General features: G+C 38.3%; 1 pseudogene; it reads right to left on the bottom strand.

The window, feature by feature from the left end:
- Positions 1-3,353: 3,353 nt before the first annotated feature.
- On the bottom strand, positions 3,354-9,921 carry LOC143440602 (uncharacterized; annotated as a pseudogene).
- Positions 9,922-10,297: the final 376 nt, after the last annotated feature.

The raw sequence follows: 10,297 nt of genomic DNA on the forward strand, positions 1-10,297 counted from the left end.
TGAATACTAGAGAATCTGCTTTTAAAATCAGTTATACACACACACACACACACACACACACACACACATTTAAATAAATAAATCTGGGTGACACAATTAAAGATCTGATGTCTTAGAGTTTTATTGCTGTAAACAGACACCATGACAAAGGCAACTTTTATAAGAACATTTAATTGGGGCTGGCTTACAGGATCAGAGGTTCAGTCCATTATCATCAAAGTGGGATCATGGCAGCACCCAGGCAGGTATGGTACAGGAGGAGCTGAGAGTTCTGCATCTTCATCTGAAGGCTGCTAGCAGAATACTTGTGGGGAAAAAAACCTCACGGGGGTGGGGGAAAGAATCTGGTGGGGTCCCACAGTGGTCTGACAGCGGGTCGGGGCAGGCTTCCCACACTGGTGGAGGTCCCACATTCACACAGCCGCTGCCGGCAAGCCTGCGGCTGCAGTTCAAGGTTCCAAAGGCTGGGAATCTGGCAGCAGGCGCAGGAAGGCCCAGGCGACACGTGGAGTCCGGTTTTCCAAAGCTTTTATTGTTCATGGCGTGGTGAATGGGTGTAGATGGTGCACACTCCTCCACCAAAGCCAGGCTCCCCTGACCTTTATAGGGAGCAGGAAAAGGGGAGGGAATAACTTAATTAGCTACATCCCCCCCATTTAGATAACTCATTAATATTTTAATCTCTAGAGGTGGAGACCTGCTAATCACACCCTCTACCTGTGTGTTACATGACTGAAGGGCACAGGTTAAATGGAGTTACCTTGTCCAAGGCCCAACAAATACTGGCTTCCAGACAGCTAGGATGAGGGTCTTAAAGCCCACACCCACAGTGATACACCTACTCCAACAAGGCCACATCTTCTACTAGTGCCACTTTCTGGGCCAATCATATACAAACCATCACACCTGATGTGTGGCATTATTCTTAGGGAACAAAGACACACCTTTATTTATTATAAATAAGGAACTAATGACGGATCAATGTTGGGAAACAACAAAGTCCTACTTGGTGAGTCAATTTTCTTTCTTTTTAAGGAGTGTTTTGTCTACATGTATATCTATGCACCATGTGTGTTCCTGTAGCTCACAGAGGCCAGAAGAGGGCACTGGATACCCTGGGTTGAGATTACAGATTAAGTACCCATGTGAGGGTGAGGAAATTCAAAATGAGTCTTTTGTAAGAGCAGACAATGTCCTTAACCACTGAGTCATCTCTAAATCCCAGTGGGCCAATGAGTTATACTGGTGTGACTGATGGTGTCAGCAGTCCTTACCAATTATATGTGCATGAGGCAAGAGGGCACTAGTGAATCTTGCCAATTTATAGGATCTCCTGAAGGTATTAAGTCAACAATTTCTGAGCTTCATGTGATTCTCTATAGGGCTGAATGTATCACCTCCCATTTCTTTACCTCTGCTTTAATATTCTGTGTTTTAAGGAGCTTCCTCCAAGTTGGAAGGTTTAATCTCAGAGGGAACTGATACACAACCTATCCCAGACATGGTCTCCAAGGACTCTCCATCTTTACCAAAGAGCACTTGGGCATCATGTTCATTTCACCTTTATTCACAGTACCTAGGCAATGGAATCAATTTAGACATCCATCAACTGACACATGGGTAAATGAAAATGTCACAGTATCTACAAAGGTATATTACTCACGTGTAAATAAAATGAGCAATGTTGCTCTCAATGCCAGGGCTATTAATTGGACGTCTCTGTACAAGATATGGGTATCTACTTAGGTCTTACTCGTCATAGAGACCCCTAAAAAAGAGGTCATTGTCAGTGCTCTTGCATGGCCATCCTAAGCACATGGTGTTACTGAAGACAACACTCTGGTTTCAGGGTAGACAAAGAGCAGTCTTGAACTTACTAGGAAACTCTCCCAACTGACTAGATTTTATAGCACTGCAAAGTCTTGTGCAGGCTGCTGGCAGAGAAAGGATGTCACAGTCTTACTTACCCCTGGACCATGCATCCTATAGTATCAAAGTACTAGCCAAGATGTGTGCATTGTGTACCTACTGGCACTATTGTGTAAAGGCATAAGCAAGCTCATTCTTGAATGGACTTGAGGCCTGCTCCTTGGAGAAATTCATACCATGGTTAAAAAAAAAAAAACAAACAATACAAAACAAAGGCTTTGGAAGTATAAATCCAAGGACAGAAACTATTGATGTTTTCTTAATGAACATATTATTAATCTGCCATCTAAATATTCATGTTTCTAATGATCAGTTTGTAAAATGGTGAAGGAAGACTCCTCTTGCAGTAGGAGGTAGATAATGCAGAGACCCATAACTGTTGAGAAATTACTAAGAATAAGCAACTGTGAAAGACTGGGGCAATTACCATCTCATCATGGCTCATGGAGTGTTCTAGGATCTCCATTAATTCCATGAGGGTGTAATTGCTGGTAATGGCAGCTATATTGTTTCATTTTAGAGTTTGGAGCAAATATTTTCCCATTAGTACTTCAAAAAAAAATTCTGCTTACCTCCAGGTATTGCATTCTTTGTCTCCCATCTCCGAGACTGTGTTTTCTCCCTGCAATCCTGACTTGTAATTCCTATTGTTGACTAGGCTGGCCTAAAACTTATATGGATGAACCTACATCTCTGTCTAGATCGTTGGGATCAGCCTTTGCCTTTGAGGATTTCTATGTTGTATGTCAGCATTCCAATTATGCCACATGCATAGCCTATCTCTTGTCAGTTTATCTCCTTGGTATTTGTAAGGCTTAACTCTAATATGAAACATTTGAAAGGTGAATAAATTATGAGAATTGATTACAGGCTTTTTCTTTCAGGATAAATTTTATTTTATCTTTGCAATTTCAGCACTATTTTTGTAAAGGATTTGTCAAATTTAATACATTTAGGACGATGTAATTTCCAATGAACAACACTTCGGGATTATGTGTGGTATACCTTTACATAATTTCTCAGAAGTATGATCTATGTGATATACAGTATAATTATATGTCTTTGTCAAAGCTTTAAGGTTATTATATGTTGTCATTATTTTTTGATATAAAGTCTATGTGGTTCTAGCAGTCTTACAACTGAACTTTCAGTGATCTTCTAGTCTCTGTCTTCTGAGTGCTGTGATTAAAGGCGTGTACCACCTTGCCTGGCATTATTATGAATGGTTGGATGTTGAATGGGCTAAATGTTTTTGTTATAGATTTTCCCAAGGATGGGAGGGAAGGCTCAGTGGTTAAGAGTACTGGTTGCTCTTCCAGAGAACCAGAGTACAATTCTTAACATACAAATAGCTACACACAACTCTCTGTACTGCCAAATTCAGAGGATCTGATGCTCTCTTTCTGGCTTCTACCTGCACCAGACATACATGCAGTGCACAGATATACTTGCAGGCCAATATTAAAAAGAAATAAAAAGCTTCCCACACAGTTACATTTATAGAATTTTATTTTAATATGAACTCTGATACATTTTGTGAGATTTAAGTCTTCATTAAAGGATTTCACAAACTTGTTATTTTTATATTTCCATTACTTCTCATGTTGTGATTTACAAGCAGGGAATACCAGATAAATATTATGTCACATTATTTACAATGTTATGGTTTTCTCCAGTATGAATTTTTTGATGTCTTCTAAGATTTGAAATCCACATGAAAGATTTGTCAGTCTTTGCATTTTGAGGTTTCTCTCCAGTATGAATTCTCTGATGGTCTCTTAGAGTTGAGTACTGAGTAAAGAATTTGCCACATTTCTTACATCTATAAAGTCTCTTATGAACTCTTTGCTTTTGTAAGATTTCTCTCCTGCGTGAGTTGTATGATGTGCTCTAAGAGCTGACCCCATAGGAAAAGATTTGTCACAATCCATGTATCTGTAAGGTCTCTTTTCAGTACAAACACTCTAATGTATTCTAAGTTGTGAGCATCTGGTAAGAGATTTGTCACATTTCCTACATTTATAAAGTTTATCTCTAGTATGAATTTTTTGATGGACTCTAAGATATGAGCACCTAGTAAAATATTTGTCACATTCCTTACATCAGTAAGGTCTCTCACCAGTATGAACTCTCTGATGTGTATTAAGATGTACATACTGGGTAAAGGATTTGTCACATTCCACACATTTGTAAGGTTTCTTTGAAGAATGAAAGTTCTGATGGACTCTAAGATTTGAGTACCAGATAAAAGATTTGTCACATTCCTTACATTTATAAGGTCTTTCTCCAGTATGAACTCTCTGATGTCTTCTTAGATGTGGGTACCAGGTAAAGGATTTATCACATTCCAAACATTTGTATGGTTTCTCTCCAGTATGAATTTTCTTATGTGCTCTAAGTGTTGAGCTGTCACGAAAAGATTTGTCACATTCTTTACATCTGTAAGGTCTCTCTCCAGTATGAAGTCGCTGATGTGTTCTAAGATGTGAGACCTGGATAAAGGATTTGTCACATTCCATACATTTGTATGGTTTCTCTCCAGTATGAATTTTCTGATGTGTTTGAAGAGTTGAGCACTTAGTAAAAGATTTCCCACATTCCTTACATTTGTAAGGTTTCTCACCAGTATGAACACTCTGGTGTATTTTAAGATGTGAGCACTTAATAAAATGTTTGTCACATTCTCTACATTTGTAAGGTTTCTCTCTAGTATGAATTTTCTGATGAGTTTTAAGAGTTGAATTTATAGTAAAAGATTTATCACACACCTCACATCTGTAAGGCTTTTCACCAGTGTGGATTCTGTAATGCCTTTTAAGATGTGATAATTCAAAGGACTTACCACATTCTTTGCATTCATAACGTACCTCAGGAAAATGCGTTTTCTGATGCCATCTTAATGATGCACAGTGGGAAAAGGATCTGTCACACCCATTGCATTTGTAAGGCTTCTCTCCAGTATGCCTTCTCTGATGGCTTTTAAGTGCAGACACCTGCACAAATGACTTTTCACATTCTTTGCATTTGTAGGGTTTCTCTCCAGTATGAAGCCTTTGATGTGTTTTAAGATTTGTGCACTTGTTAAAGGATTTGTCTCAAACATTGCACTTGTAGGGTTTCTCTCCAGTATTAATTCTCTGATGCATGCTGAAGCTTGAGGCAGTACTGAAGTGCTTCCTGCATTGCCCACACTGGTATCGTTTCTCTCTAATGTATATTGTTTGTTGCATGAGACTGTGTGTAGAGCTGAAATGGTCATCATGTTCATCCTGCTTGAGCTCTTTCTTTGCAGTGTAGAGTCTCTGATCTTCACTAATGTTGGAATACAAACTGGAAGATTTCTCACAGTCTTTAGAATGGCAAGGTTCTTCTCCAGTGTGCATCCGTTTAAGTTGATCTGGGTTTGATGAGTCAACAGAGGCATCCCTGTCCCTACAGCATCTGTAGTTATTAGAGGTTTCTGTAGTGTCACTTCTTTTATAAAGTGCAGAGTTGGAGGGTTCATGAAGCATTTCACCAAGCTCATTACACTGACAAGACTCCTTTTCAATCCTCACATGTTGACAGACAGTATCGCATATGCAATAGTTCTCTGAAAATAAATATAATTCAGATTAATAGGGCTTGTTCCCAGATGACACATGTGATAAAAGGCTGTCTCTCTAAGTTCTTAAAAACTAAGTCAAACTGCAACTGTTTAGAACCAAGCTCTCAGTAGCTGACACTATTCATTCACTGTAACTGTATGGATCCTCACAAAAACAGCATGCCAGCCTTCAAAGTAAGTGATTTCTAATAGATATTTCATATTTGTTGAAAAAATGCCTAACTTGGCACATGATGGAACGAACAAGTGGGGGTAAGTAATTCTCTTTGAGACGGAGCTCACTCACTGATTATATTCAGAGTACAAATATCTCATTTTAATTTTTTTTCCTCAGAAATGGATGAAGACTTTAATCCAACCCCAGGCTCACAGTGAATGTATTTCCTAATATATAACAATGAAAATTACTCTTCAGGAGACCCATTTCCTTGTAAGATTAAAGGCTTACTGAAAAACATCCAAGGGTTTATTTCCTTTCTTAAATAAATAAATAAATGACATTAGAGTGTTCAAAATTAATGGATGCAAAGCAAATATTTTGCCAGCTATCCAAGGCTCTAGATCACTCGAGGCAGGGCTTTCATAGGCACCTATTGCTCATATCTTTTTCTCCATTGTCAGAGCTCCTCACACTCCTGTATTTTCTAACTTTCCTTATATGGTTATTATCATGTATACTCTGTACATAACCTCCTAAGATTATTTTTCTAAAAGGATTTTTGTGTATTCTCCACTAGAATGAAAATGATACATGTCATATGAAGACATACAAGCAAATTAGGCAATTACAAAATAATACTACTTCATGGAATCATATTAGACTTATAATTTGTAAAAATTATTACAATCTGATGCCATCACTGTCAAGTAAAAATGCACATTGTACTAGTACTAAGGCTCCATACAGATCTACAGGTTTCATAAGTCACAACGACTTCTAAGAGTTACAGCAGGCAGGATGCATGTTGAGGACAGGAGACTGTAGTAAGCGCAAGGACCAGGAAGCCTTTCAAGGAGAATTGAATTCAGCAAAGGCAGTTTCAGCTCTTGCTTTCTCTTTCACTTGAACCCTTCACTGTTGTCCTGCTCACTCACTTGCCCTCCCTGGCTTTGGCTACTACAATTATCCATCCTCCAGGGCAACCTCATTTGCTCCAGGCAGGTGACCAGTCCTACTCTGCACACAATAATCCATGTGTTCTGTGAGGAAACCTATGATCAATGCTTGAATTGTGGGAAACAATATAGATGTATGAGACAGTGTTGTGCTCTGTACATGAGAAGTGCTCAAAGTAGAGGAATCTAGGAATAAATCCCGAAGTACTATGTCCTGTCAGAATGTCCAGCATGTTCTGGGAGAATTTCCAGTTTGCATATCTTCAGTTCTCTTACAATTAAAACATTGTCAATTGAAATGATGGTTATGGAGGCTTAAGATATGGCTGGATATAGTATACACTACTGAACTTCAGAATGTATCTTGGAACCAAAATCAAGGGTGCATGATACTTCTAAAATGAAAAAAAAAAAAAACAAAAAAACTAAATACCATGAAAATGTTCTTTTTTCCATAACATATTTTTTTACTGATTATAAATTTTGCATCATGCACCTTAATTTCACTGATATCCCAGTCCTTCCATAACTTCCTTCTATCTTTGTAACTTACTCCTCAAGTGAAACTTAAAAATTTAGTTTTTAATAATTTTTTTAAAAAAGTTAAAAAATTTCTTTGTTTAACTCTTATGGAAAACTACATGCTCTTGTATCAACAGCAGCCTTCTCTAATACCTCAAATAACTGTTACAATGTACAATGTGTTGTGCATGTCCAAGTCCACTCCCCCATCACCTATATCACATCATATACCCCTTTGCTCAAACAGCTTTACTTGCAAATGCTTATTGCAATGAGTAATTGCTCTGGTTTCAAGCCTTTTGCTTCTGCCACACCACTAGTACAGAACGCTTGCCAAGACTCCTCTTGGATATCCTGCTGTTGCCATGAGTCATGAAGATCATGCAGTTTGGTTCAGGAGAACTGGTCTGCAGATCACAGATGTGGTAGATGTCGGGGTGGAGTAACTCATAGTTCTGGAACTGATTCTAGATGGTAGCTGAGTTAGTTTGCTCATCAACTCTCCTGCACCCATGTCATCAGGGATAGCTCTCCCATGCCCAAGTCACGGCTTGCCTAACCATGTCATGACTGGTAGAGGCAGGGAAAGCTCAGGGAGCCCCTCAGTCATCAACATGACTTCAGGCAGCAGCCTGCACGCAGACCACAGACATTGGCATGGCCTTTGGTGGTAACACAGGCCACAGACATTGAGCCACAGATGCATTGGAGTAGGGCCATGGACCCAGACATGGCCCTCAGTAGTGGCAGTGTGGCCCGTGACATCACCATGGCCTCAGGTGCCAATGCAGCCTTCTCACATCTGGCTGTTCCTCACTGTGCTTAGGTCTTCTGTTCCAGCTCTTCTTTATAGTGCACAAACCACTATGCTTCTCTTTGTCTTCAGTCTCTCCACCACATACTTGATCATAGTAGACACATTCTCTGGCTGTCTTCTGCTAGCATAGGTAGGCAAACCTCTTGAAAATTTTCTTTTTCATTACTAAACTTTGCCTAGTCTTCTGGGTTTTTTTAAATGACAGCTTATATGGAGAGTTTACAACCTATAGGGTCAGTATTTACAAAAGATGAGTTAAGAATTCTACAAGCAAAATGTTCTCACTGACAGAGACCAGGTTGCTGTAATTCTTCAACATCACATCAATGTACAAAGCCCTCTCAGCAGAGTCCAGGCTTCCCCACTCCTCCTGGGAGAAGTCCACGGCCACATCCCGGAATGTCAACAGATCTTGAAACAAAAAATTACAATTTGACTATGTGCTACAGGGTAGAATAAGGAGACAATTTGACTATGTGCTACAGGGTAGAATAAGGAGACAGAATGCAGATGAGTGAGGACAATTATCATTAAAAATTTAAAAATTCATCAAACAGAGGATTTCCAATATAGTCACATTCTGTAACGAATTCTTGAACTCTGTGAAAATAGGATGACACAATACTTTTATAAGCAGTATCAATGAGAAAAGAAACACATTTAAGGTCTGGACATGGTTATTTATCACAGGATCACAATGTACATGTCTCAGAAGGACATCTGTGATGAGAACGTGTATTCTTAAATTTTCTACCTGAAAATCATGCTAAAATCCAGACACTTGAGTCAATCCTGTCTCTATTGGGTCTTACATAACTCTATTCTAACAGGGTCAGGTATGATTTTAAACTCTAGGTGCAATGCCACACCATTAAATAGCAAAGAAGTAGGTATGAAAGGCAGAACTCATGATTAACTTCTGGGCAAAGAAGACAAAGACTTTGGGATTTTCTGTAACATAAAAAATCAAGTAGTCTGTGCAATTAATTCTGCATAAATATTTGAGCCACTAACAAGTAGACAGAAAACTTTGCATCAGACACACTTAATGTAATCTAAAATTTTCCTAAGAATATACAAGAGCCACCATAGACAAATAGAAATTTCAGAACAGTGAAGCTGCAGGGTAGGTGTGGAGAGCTGACATTCAAACAAAGTGTGTAGAACAAGGCCATCATGAGAGATAGCCTCTCTACATCTAATGTAATAGTTTATACACGCTAGTCAATACCCATAAGACATTACATGGATGCATTCCACATAATTCTACATAATAAGTCCAAGCCCAAGTGTTCTGCACAGTTGGATGATGTGGGAACAAAAAAAAAGTAAAGGGGACAAAAAGTAAAGCTACTGATCTCTCTACTTTGGGAAGACACACCACTGAGCTTCCTAAAGAAGTGAGTGATTCTCTTAAGACAAACAGATATGAAGTACCAACAAACATATGGACATATCAACTGCGATATTAAACACCAAAAAGAAATATAGGTAGATTACAATCTCAGTCTATACTCAAAAACATTAGTTTCATGGCAGAATTAAGCCACACATGACTGCCATGAAGGTAATGACCACCAGTTATGAAAAAGGATGTAAAGAAAGGTAAATGCTTTTCTTACTGTAATTCGATCACAAGATTTTGGGTGTTTGGTGTTGGATTAGTACATAAACATATATTCAAAAGTGAAAACATAAAAACACATCTGAATCTCCTATTCCAAATGAGTATTGCAGCTGCATAAAAATGCATAGAGTTGTCTAGTCACTAGGTCTGGTTAATCGCAGTATGTGACTTTATTGGTCTGCTGGCAAAAATTTTCAAAATAAGATTTAAAAAATCATCAGAAGCAGAAAATTAAAGACTTGCAATGTATTAAACTATAATATTTTTAGAAATAGAGTAGACATGACCACTGACCTGGGACATGTTCTTCTGTTTTTTTTTTTTCTTCGATTCTCTCTTTGAAGAACAATGGATAGCTGGCTTGTGGATCTTTAATATTAAGGGGGTCAAACAGGAATTAATACTAAATTAATACTAAATGCTATTCAAGAACAAGGTAAAACCACATGAAAAGACTCAAGTAACAGAATTACTTGGTGTCTGGTCAGTGATCCCAAAACCAGCAGAGCATGGAAAGACATTTAAAAATTGGAGAGAAAATCACCATCAACCATATTGTTACACTCAGAAAAAATACTCTGAAAACTGATGGAGACATAGTACATTTGAAGACAGTCATGAATTAACACAATTCATTTTACTAAAGTAGCATAGTGTATAATAGATATAATAATAATAT

The sequence above is a fragment of the Arvicanthis niloticus genome, chromosome 30 (genome assembly GCF_011762505.2).
Source record: "Arvicanthis niloticus isolate mArvNil1 chromosome 30, mArvNil1.pat.X, whole genome shotgun sequence".
NCBI lineage: Eukaryota > Metazoa > Chordata > Mammalia > Rodentia > Muridae > Arvicanthis > Arvicanthis niloticus.